The sequence below is a fragment of the Drosophila bipectinata genome, unplaced genomic scaffold, assembly GCF_030179905.1.
Source record: "Drosophila bipectinata strain 14024-0381.07 unplaced genomic scaffold, DbipHiC1v2 scaffold_145, whole genome shotgun sequence".
Lineage (NCBI taxonomy): Eukaryota > Metazoa > Arthropoda > Insecta > Diptera > Drosophilidae > Drosophila > Drosophila bipectinata.
The window spans coordinates 1-12,500 of NW_027222783.1; the positions used below are offsets into that span (position 1 = coordinate 1).

At 33.1% G+C, this 12,500-nt stretch overlaps 2 non-coding genes across 2 annotated transcripts in view; both read left to right on the top strand.

Moving 5' to 3' along the window:
* The first annotated feature begins 36 nt into the window (after positions 1–36).
* On the top strand, positions 37–3,984 carry LOC138927017 (large subunit ribosomal RNA). Its single transcript, XR_011443664.1, has one exon. It is a non-coding gene; the product is annotated as a large subunit ribosomal RNA (ribosomal RNA).
* An 8,263-nt stretch (positions 3,985–12,247) lies between these two features.
* LOC138927020 (small subunit ribosomal RNA) overlaps positions 12,248–12,500 on the top strand; it is a 1,995-nt gene continuing 1,742 nt past the window's right edge. The window contains exon 1 of the ribosomal RNA XR_011443667.1: positions 12,248–12,500. This exon is cut by the window's right edge and continues 1,742 nt beyond it. This is a non-coding gene — a ribosomal RNA (small subunit ribosomal RNA).

Sequence of the window (12,500 nt, forward strand, 5' to 3'; positions counted from 1 at the left end):
AGATATATTGTTTATATATATCTACATTGCTTTATACAACCTCAACTCATATGGACTACCCCCTGAATTTAAGCATATTAATTAGGGGAGGAAAAGAAACTACAAGGATTTTCTTAGTAGCGGCGAGCGAAAAGAAATCAGTTCAGCACTAAGTCACTTTGTCTATATGGCAAATGTGAGATGTCAGTGTATGGAGCGTCAATATTCTAGTATGAGAAATTAACGATTTAAGTCCGTTCTTAAATGAGGCCATTTACCCATTAGAGGTGCCAGGCCCGTATAACGTTAATGATTACTAGATGATGTTTCCAAAGAGTCGTGTTGCTTGATAGTGCAGCACTAAGTGGGTGGTAAACTCCATCTACAACTAAATATAACCATGAGACCGATAGTAACAAGTACCGTGAGGGAAAGTTGAAAAGAACTCTGAATAGAGAGTTAAATAGTACGTGAAACTGCTTAGAGGTTAAGCCCGATGAACCTGAATATCAATTATGGAAATTCATCATTAAAGTTATAATATTTAAATAATATTATAGAAATAGTGTGCATTTTTTCCATATAAGGACATTGTAATCTATTAACATATATAATTTATCATAAAATATGACTTATAGTTTATTCAAATTATTATGCTTGCATTTTAACATAGGATAAATGTCATTAATTTGATAAAGTGTTGATAGATTAATAAGAATACAGTGCGTTAATTTTTCGGAATTATATAATGGCATAATTATCATTGATTTTTGTGTTTATTATATGCACTTGTATGATTAACAATGCGAAAGATTCAGGATACCTTCGGGACCCGTCTTGAAACACGGACCAAGGAGTCTAACATATGTGCAAGTTATTGGGATATAAACCTAATAGCGTAATTAACTTGACTATTAATGGGATTAGTTTTTTAACTATTTTATAGTTAATTAACACAATCCCGGGGCGTTCTATATAGTTATGTATAATAATATTTATATTATTTATGCCTCTAACTGGAACGTACCTTGAGCAGATATGCTGTGACCCGAAAGATGGTGAACTATACTTGATCAGGTTGAAGTCAGGGGAAACCCTGATGGAAGACCGAAACAGTTCTGACGTGCAAATCGATTGTCAGAATTGAGTATAGGGGCGAAAGACCAATCGAACCATCTAGTAGCTGGTTCCTTCCGAAGTTTCCCTCAGGATAGCTGGTGCATTTTAATGTTATATAAAATAATCTTATCTGGTAAAGCGAATGATTAGAGGCCTTAGGGTCGAAACGATCTTAACCTATTCTCAAACTTTAAATGGGTAAGAACCTTAACTTTCTTGATATGAAGTTTAAGGTTATGATATAATGTGCCCAGTGGGCCACTTTTGGTAAGCAGAACTGGCGCTGTGGGATGAACCAAACGTAATGTTACGGTGCCCAAATTAACAACTCATGCAGAAACCATGAAAGGCGTTGGTTGCTTAAAACAGCAGGACGGTGATCATGGAAGTCGAAATCCGCTAAGGAGTGTGTAACAACTCACCTGCCGAAGCAACTAGCCCTTAAAATGGATGGCGCTTAAGTTGTATACCTATACATTACCGCTAAAGTAGATGATTTATATTACTTGTAATATAAATTTTGAAACTTTAGTGAGTAGGAAGGTACAATGGTATGCGTAGAAGTGTTTGGCGTAAGCCTGCATGGAGCTGCTATTGGTACAGATCTTGGTGGTAGTAGCAAATAATCGAATGAGACCTTGGAGGACTGAAGTGGAGAAGGGTTTCGTGTGAACAGTGGTTGATCACGAGTTAGTCGGTCCTAAGTTCAAGGCGAAAGCCGAAAATTTTCAAGTAAAAATAAATATTACAATTATTGTGAAAATTATATACTTGAATAATTTTGAACGAAAGGGAATACGGTTCCAATTCCGTAACCTGTTGAGTATCCGTTTGTTATTAAATATGGGCCTCGTGCTCATCCTGGCAACAGGAACGACCATAAAGAAGCCGTCGAGAGATATCGGAAGAGTTTTCTTTTCTGTTTTATAGTCGTACTACCATGGAAGTCTTTCGCAGAGAGATATGGTAGATGGGCTAGAAGAGCATGACATATACTGTTGTGTCGATATTTTCTCCTCGGACCTTGAAAATTTATGGTGGGGATACGCAAACTTCTCAACAGGCCGTACCAATATCCGCAGCTGGTCTCCAAGGTGAAGAGTCTCTAGTCGATAGAATAATGTAGGTAAGGGAAGTCGGCAAATTAGATCCGTAACTTCGGGATAAGGATTGGCTCTGAAGATTGAGATAGTCGGGCTTGATTGGGAAACAATAATATGGTTTATGTGCTCGTTCTGGGTAAATAGAGTTATAATCATTTATGGTTGTAACTTGTTCCCCGGATAGTTTAGTTACGTATCCAATTGTGGAACTTTCTTGCTAAAATTTTTAAGAATACTAGTTGGGTCAAACCAATTAGTTCTTATTAATTATAACGATTATCAATTAACAATCAATTCAGAACTGGCACGGACTTGGGGAATCCGACTGTCTAATTAAAACAAAGCATTGTGATGGCCCTAGCGGGTGTTGACACAATGTGATTTCTGCCCAGTGCTCTGAATGTCAAAGTGAAGAAATTCAAGTAAGCGCGGGTCAACGGCGGGAGTAACTATGACTCTCTTAAGGTAGCCAAATGCCTCGTCATCTAATTAGTGACGCGCATGAATGGATTAACGAGATTCCTTCTGTCCCTATCTACTATCTAGCGAAACCACAGCCAAGGGAACGGGCTTGGAATAATTAGCGGGGAAAGAAGACCCTTTTGAGCTTGACTCTAATCTGGCAGTGTAAGGAGACATAAGAGGTGTAGAATAAGTGGGAGATATTAGACTTCGGTTTGGTATCGACAATGAAATACCACTACTCTTATTGTTTCCTTACTTACTTGATTAAATGGAACGTGTATCATTTCCTAGCCATTATACGGATATATTTATTATATCTTATGGTATTGGGTTTTGATGCAAGCTTCTTGATCAAAGTATCACGAGTTTGTTATATAATCGCAAACAAATTCTTTAATGAGAGATGCATTCATGTATTATCGATTTGAAAATTTGGTATAACTCCAATTACTCAGGTATGATCCAATTCAAGGACATTGCCAGGTAGGGAGTTTGACTGGGGCGGTACATCTCTCAAATAATAACGGAGGTGTCCCAAGGCCAGCTCAGTGCGGACAGAAACCACACATAGAGCAAAAGGGCAAATGCTGACTTGATCTCGGTGTTCAGTACACACAGGGACAGCAAAAGCTCGGCCTATCGATCCTTTTGGTTTAAAGAGTTTTTAACAAGAGGTGTCAGAAAAGTTACCATAGGGATAACTGGCTTGTGGCGGCCAAGCGTTCATAGCGACGTCGCTTTTTGATCCTTCGATGTCGGCTCTTCCTATCATTGTGAAGCAAAATTCACCAAGCGTTGGATTGTTCACCCATGCAAGGGAACGTGAGCTGGGTTTAGACCGTCGTGAGACAGGTTAGTTTTACCCTACTAATGACAAAACGTTGTTGCGACAGCATTCCTGCGTAGTACGAGAGGAACCGCAGGTACGGACCAATGGCACAATACTTGTTCGAGCGAACAGTGGTATGACGCTACGTCCGTTGGATTATGCCTGAACGCCTCTAAGGTCGTATCCGTGCTGGACTGCAATGATAAATAAGGGGCAATTTGCATTGTATGGCTTCTAAACCATTTAAAGTTTATTATTTATATTTTAAACGACAATGGATGTGATGCCAATGTAATTTGTAACATAGTAAATTGGGAGGATCTTTGATCACCTGATGCCATGCTAGTTACATATGAAAACATTATTTAATACAATGACAAAGCCTAGAATCAATTGTAAACGACTTTTGTAACGGGCAAGGTGTTGTAAGTGGTTGAGCAGCTGCCATACTGCGATCCACTGAAGCTTATCCTTTGCTTGATGATTCGAAATATAAAAAAAATGTAAATATGCATGTGTAAATATGTATATTTAGTATAAAAAATCTTTATATGCTATATCTAAGAAAGCATATAAGGATTTATCACGGGTTGTCCACGTTTCCCTACTAATTGTGGCCTACTAACTGTTTCGTCATCTTATTAGTGACGTGAAAAATGAAAATAATATTTTTCATTTATATTGTTATAAGTCTTAAACCTTAAGACGGCGGGAGTTGAATTACTTTCGTTTAGGTAGCCAAATGCCTCGTCATCTTATTAGTGACGTGAAAAATGAAAATAATATTTTTCATTTATATTGTTATAAGTCTTAAACCTTATAACGGCGGAAGATGAATTACTTTCTTTTAGGTAGCCAAATGCCTCGTCATCTTATTAGTGACGTGAAAAATGAAAATAATATTTTTCATTTATATTGTTATAAGTCTTAAACTTTAAGACGGCGGGAGTTGAATTACTTTCGCATAGGTAGCCAAATGCCTCGTCATCTTATTAGTGACGCGCATGATTCAATTCAAGAGATTCCTTCTGTCCCTATTTAAAACCTCACGGATATTAAAAATATTAAACATATATTGTTATAAGTCTTAAACCTTAAGACGGCGGGAGTTGAATTACTTTCGCATAGGTAGCCAAATGCCTCGTCATCTTATTAGTGACGCGCATGATTCAATTCAAGAGATTCCTTCTGTCCCTATTTAAAACCTCACGGATATTAAAAATATTAAACATATATTGTTATAAGTCTTAAACCTTAAGACGGCGGGAGTTGAATTACTTTCGCATAGGTAGCCAAATGCCTCGTCATCTTATTAGTGACGTGAAAAATGAAAATAATATTTTTCATTTATATTGTTATAAGTCTTAAACTTTAAGACGGCGGGAGTTGAATTACTTTCGCATAGGTAGCCAAATGCCTCGTCATCTTATTAGTGACGTGAAAAATGAAAATAATATTTTTCATTTATATTGTTATAAGTCTTAAACCTTATAACGGCGGAAGATGAATTACTTTCGTTTAGGTAGCCAAATGCCTCGTCATCTTAATAGTGACGTGAAAAATGAAAATAATATTTTTCATTTATATTGTTATAAGTCTTAAACTTTAAGACGGCGGGAGTTGAATTACTTTCGCATAGGTAGCCAAATGCCTCGTCATCTTATTAGTGACGTGAAAAATGAAAATAATATTTTTCATTTATATTGTTATAAGTCTTAAACCTTATAACGGCGGAAGATGAATTACTTTCGTTTAGGTAGCCAAATGCCTCGTCATCTTATTAGTGACGTGAAAAATGAAAATAATATTTTTCATTTATATTGTTATAAGTCTTAAACTTTAAGACGGCGGGAGTTGAATTACTTTCGCATAGGTAGCCAAATGCCTTGTCATCTTATTAGTGACGCGCATGATTCAATTCAAGAGATTCCTTCTGTCCCTATTTAAAACCTCACGGATATTAAAAATATTAAACATATATTGTTATAAGTCTTAAACCTTAAGACGGCGGGAGTTGAATTACTTTCGCATAGGTAGCCAAATGCCTCGTCATCTTATTAGTGACGCGCATGATTCAATTCAAGAGATTCCTTCTGTCCCTATTTAAAACCTCACGGATATTAAAAATATTAAACATATATTGTTATAAGTCTTAAACCTTAAGACGGCGGGAGTTGAATTACTTTCGCATAGGTAGCCAAATGCCTCGTCATCTTATTAGTGACGCGCATGATTCAATTCAAGAGATTCCTTCTGTCCCTATTTAAAACCTCACGGATATTAAAAATATTAAACATATATTGTTATAAGTCTTAAACCTTAAGACGGCGGGAGTTGAATTACTTTCGCATAGGTAGCCAAATGCCTTGTCATCTTATTAGTGACGCGCATGATTCAATTCAAGAGATTCCTTCTGTCCCTATTTAAAACCTCACGGATATTAAAAATATTAAACATATATTGTTATAAGTCTTAAACCTTAAGACGGCGGGAGTTGAATTACTTTCGCATAGGTAGCCAAATGCCTCGTCATCTTATTAGTGACGCGCATGATTCAATTCAAGAGATTCCTTCTGTCCCTATTTAAAACCTCACGGATATTAAAAATATTAAACATATATTGTTATAAGTCTTAAACCTTAAGACGGCGGGAGTTGAATTACTTTCGCATAGGTAGCCAAATGCCTCGTCATCTTATTAGTGACGCGCATGATTCAATTCAAGAGATTCCTTCTGTCCCTATTTAAAACCTCACGGATATTAAAAATATTAAACATATATTGTTATAAGTCTTAAACCTTAAGACGGCGGGAGTTGAATTACTTTCGCATAGGTAGCCAAATGCCTCGTCATCTTATTAGTGACGCGCATGATTCAATTCAAGAGATTCCTTCTGTCCCTATTTAAAACCTCACGGATATTAAAAATATTAAACATATATTGTTATAAGTCTTAAACCTTAAGACGGCGGGAGTTGAATTACTTTCGCATAGGTAGCCAAATGCCTTGTCATCTTATTAGTGACGCGCATGATTCAATTCAAGAGATTCCTTCTGTCCCTATTTAAAACCTCACGGATATTAAAAATATTAAACATATATTGTTATAAGTCTTAAACCTTAAGACGGCGGGAGTTGAATTACTTTCGCATAGGTAGCCAAATGCCTCGTCATCTTATTAGTGACGCGCATGATTCAATTCAAGAGATTCCTTCTGTCCCTATTTAAAACCTCACGGATATTAAAAATATTAAACATATATTGTTATAAGTCTTAAACCTTAAGACGGCGGGAGTTGAATTACTTTCGCATAGGTAGCCAAATGCCTCGTCATCTTATTAGTGACGCGCATGATTCAATTCAAGAGATTCCTTCTGTCCCTATTTAAAACCTCACGGATATTAAAAATATTAAACATATATTGTTATAAGTCTTAAACCTTAAGACGGCGGGAGTTGAATTACTTTCGCATAGGTAGCCAAATGCCTCGTCATCTTATTAGTGACGCGCATGATTCAATTCAAGAGATTCCTTCTGTCCCTATTTAAAACCTCACGGATATTAAAAATATTAAACATATATTGTTATAAGTCTTAAACCTTAAGACGGCGGGAGTTGAATTACTTTCGCATAGGTAGCCAAATGCCTCGTCATCTTATTAGTGACGCGCATGATTCAATTCAAGAGATTCCTTCTGTCCCTATTTAAAACCTCACGGATATTAAAAATATTAAACATATATTGTTATAAGTCTTAAACCTTAAGACGGCGGGAGTTGAATTACTTTCGCATAGGTAGCCAAATGCCTCGTCATCTTATTAGTGACGCGCATGATTCAATTCAAGAGATTCCTTCTGTCCCTATTTAAAACCTCACGGATATTAAAAATATTAAACATATATTGTTATAAGTCTTAAACCTTAAGACGGCGGGAGTTGAATTACTTTCGCATAGGTAGCCAAATGCCTCGTCATCTTATTAGTGACGCGCATGATTCAATTCAAGAGATTCCTTCTGTCCCTATTTAAAACCTCACGGATATTAAAAATATTAAACATATATTGTTATAAGTCTTAAACCTTAAGACGGCGGGAGTTGAATTACTTTCGCATAGGTAGCCAAATGCCTCGTCATCTTATTAGTGACGCGCATGATTCAATTCAAGAGATTCCTTCTGTCCCTATTTAAAACCTCACGGATATTAAAAATATTAAACATATATTGTTATAAGTCTTAAACCTTAAGACGGCGGGAGTTGAATTACTTTCGCATAGGTAGCCAAATGCCTTGTCATCTTATTAGTGACGCGCATGATTCAATTCAAGAGATTCCTTCTGTCCCTATTTAAAACCTCACGGATATTAAAAATATTAAACATATATTGTTATAAGTCTTAAACCTTAAGACGGCGGGAGTTGAATTACTTTCGCATAGGTAGCCAAATGCCTCGTCATCTTATTAGTGACGCGCATGATTCAATTCAAGAGATTCCTTCTGTCCCTATTTAAAACCTCACGGATATTAAAAATATTAAACATATATTGTTATAAGTCTTAAACCTTAAGACGGCGGGAGTTGAATTACTTTCGCATAGGTAGCCAAATGCCTCGTCATCTTATTAGTGACGCGCATGATTCAATTCAAGAGATTCCTTCTGTCCCTATTTAAAACCTCACGGATATTAAAAATATTAAACATATATTGTTATAAGTCTTAAACCTTAAGACGGCGGGAGTTGAATTACTTTCGCATAGGTAGCCAAATGCCTCGTCATCTTATTAGTGACGCGCATGATTCAATTCAAGAGATTCCTTCTGTCCCTATTTAAAACCTCACGGATATTAAAAATATTAAACATATATTGTTATAAGTCTTAAACCTTAAGACGGCGGGAGTTGAATTACTTTCGCATAGGTAGCCAAATGCCTCGTCATCTTATTAGTGACGCGCATGATTCAATTCAAGAGATTCCTTCTGTCCCTATTTAAAACCTCACGGATATTAAAAATATTAAACATATATTGTTATAAGTCTTAAACCTTAAGACGGCGGGAGTTGAATTACTTTCGCATAGGTAGCCAAATGCCTCGTCATCTTATTAGTGACGCGCATGATTCAATTCAAGAGATTCCTTCTGTCCCTATTTAAAACCTCACGGATATTAAAAATATTAAACATATATTGTTATAAGTCTTAAACCTTAAGACGGCGGGAGTTGAATTACTTTCGCATAGGTAGCCAAATGCCTTGTCATCTTATTAGTGACGCGCATGATTCAATTCAAGAGATTCCTTCTGTCCCTATTTAAAACCTCACGGATATTAAAAATATTAAACATATATTGTTATAAGTCTTAAACCTTAAGACGGCGGGAGTTGAATTACTTTCGCATAGGTAGCCAAATGCCTCGTCATCTTATTAGTGACGCGCATGATTCAATTCAAGAGATTCCTTCTGTCCCTATTTAAAACCTCACGGATATTAAAAATATTAAACATATATTGTTATAAGTCTTAAACCTTAAGACGGCGGGAGTTGAATTACTTTCGCATAGGTAGCCAAATGCCTCGTCATCTTATTAGTGACGCGCATGATTCAATTCAAGAGATTCCTTCTGTCCCTATTTAAAAACTCACGAATATTAAAAATATTAAAAATATTTTCATATGGATATGCAATCGTATGGATATCCAAATATGTGTGGGAAAGTCGTACTTCCTATACGATAAATGACCGGATTGACGAAACCGTGTTCAAAAAGGTATATAGGGTAGGTGGTGTTCGGCCTACCAATATAATATTAAAATAATATTATATTAAACAGAAGATCGCCAGTATTAATATATAAGCATATGGTTATGAATACATATGCATATAACATATATGAAAATATATGAATATATAAAAAAAAATATATATGAATATGAAAATATTTATATGTATATGGAATATATGGTAGGTGATGATGTTAGCCTACCATATAATATATAATATAATAATTTAATTATATTATATTAAATATGGAAATATTAAAAATATATTAAAAATATTAAAAATATTTTCATATGGATATGCAATCGTATGGATATCCAAATATGTGTGGGAAAGTCATACTTCCCATACAATAAATGACCGGATTGACGAAACCGTGTTCAAAAAGGTATATAGGGTAGGTGGTGTTCAGCCTGCCAATATAATATTAAAATAATATTATATTAAACAGAAGACCGCCAGTATTAATATATGAGCATATGGTTATGAATACATATGCATATAACATATATGAAAATATATGAATATAAAAAAATATATATGGATATGAAAATATTTATATGTATATGAAATATATGGTAGGTGATGAGGATAGCCTACCATATAATATATAATATAATAATTTAATTATATTATATTAAATATGGAAATATTAAAAATATATTAAAAATATTAAAAATATTTTCATATGGATATGCAATCGTATGGATATCCAAATATGTGTGGGAAAGTCATACTTCCCATACAATAAATGACCGGATTGACGAAACCGTGTTCAAAAAGGTATATAGGGTAGGTGGTGTTCGGCCTACCAATATAATATTAAAATAATATTATATTAAACAGAAGACCGCCAGTATTAATATATGAGCATATGGTTATGAATACATATGCATATAACATATATGAAAATATATGAATATAAAAAAATATATATGGATATGAAAATATTTATATGTATATGAAATATATGGTAGGTGATGGTGATAGCCTACCATATAATATATAATATAATAATTTAATTATATTATATTAAATATGGAAATATTAAAAATATATTAAAAATATTAAAAATATTTTCATATGGATATGCAATCGTATGGATATCCAAATATGTGTGGGAAAGTCATACTTCCCATACAATAAATGACCGGATTGACGAAACCGTGTTCAAAAAGGTATATAGGGTAGGTGGTGTTCGGCCTACCAATATAATATTAAAATAATATTATATTAAACAGAAGACCGCCAGTATTAATATATAAGCATATGGTTATGAATACATATGCATATAACATATATGAAAATATATGAATATAAAAAAATATATATGGATATGAAAATATTTATATGTATATGAAATATATGGTAGGTGATGGTGATAGCCTACCATATAATATATAATATAATAATTTAATTATATTATATTAAATATGGAAATATTAAAAATATATTAAAAATATTAAAAATATTTTCATATGGATATGCAATCGTATGGATATCCAAATATGTGTGGGAAAGTCATACTTCCCATACAATAAATGACCGGATTGACGAAACCGTGTTCAAAAAGGTATATAGGGTAGGTGGTGTTCAGCCTGCCAATATAATATTAAAATAATATTATATTAAACAGAAGACCGCCAGTATTAATATATGAGCATATGGTTATGAATACATATGCATATAACATATATGAAAATATATGAATATAAAAAAATATATATGGATATGAAAATATTTATATGTATATGAAATATATGGTAGGTGATGGGGATAGCCTACCATATAATATATAATATAATAATATTTATTATATTATAATAAATATGGAAATATTAAATTATTTTCATATGGATATGGATATGGATATGGATATGGATATACATATTCATATGGATATACTAAAATATACTGAAATATACCGATGAGTATATTTAGGTGAGGGTAAAAAGGCAAATAAATACCCAGCTTGACGAAAGTGTGTTCAAAAAGGTATATAGGGTAGGTGGTGTCGTCCTACCAATATAGTATATTATTTATATTATATGAATATACTAAAATACCGATGAGTATTTTTAGGTGAGGGAAAGAAGGCAAATAAATACCCAGCTTGACGAAAGTGTGGTCAAAAAGGTATATATGGTAGGTGGTGTAAGCCTATCTATATAATATAACATACTATATTATATATTATATATACACTATATTGTATACTTAGATAATATCGTTGAAGCGTCTACGTCTTATTATAAATTATAATTTGACAAGTTTCCAATTATTATCGTTAATTTCTGGTTCTAGGCAAATAAAAATTTCTTTTTATTATATCCTAGTAAGTATATGGAATTAAATTTAATTTCATATACGTATATGATAATAGTAGTAATATTATTATTATTATTATTGTATAAATAAATATGAATAAACTATATATATGAAAATATATAAATATATGAAAATTAAAAAGTGCTTAGTTTTATATCATATAAAACTAGACTTTTATATACAAAGAAAATAAATTTTAAATTTATTATCAAAATACATATGCGATAATTTTATTATAAAATTAAGCAAATATATATATGTGAATATATACAAATTGTTGTATGTGAAAATATAAAGATATTTTAGAATTAAATATATGCATAATATTGTATTTTATTAAAAAAAATATTAAAGAAGGCTTATATAAATAAAAAGACCGCCCGCTCATATAAATACCCTAACACAAACGAGGGTTTAAGAAAAAGCCATGAAAAAAATATACCCTGAGGTGTATGCGTTGGGCACCCGAGGGATATATTATAAATATATATATATATATATATATATGTATATATATTTTAATAAATGAACGAATATTGAATGCCATATAATAATTGGCCAAATTCGTTAATATTTTAATTTATACAAATATTTGCAATATTTATTTTCTATATATCAATATGAAAATGAAATATATCAAAGATATAAACATTATTCTGGTTGATCCTGCCAGTAGTTATATGCTTGTCTCAAAGATTAAGCCATGCATGTCTAAGTACACACGCATTAAAAGTGAAACCGCAAAAGGCTCATTATATCAGTTATGGTTCCTTAGATCGTTAACAGTTACTTGGATAACTGTGGTAATTCTAGAGCTAATACATGCAATTAAAACATGAACCTTATGGGACATGTGCTTTTATTAGGCTAAAACCAAGCGATCGCAAGATCGTTATATTGGTTGAA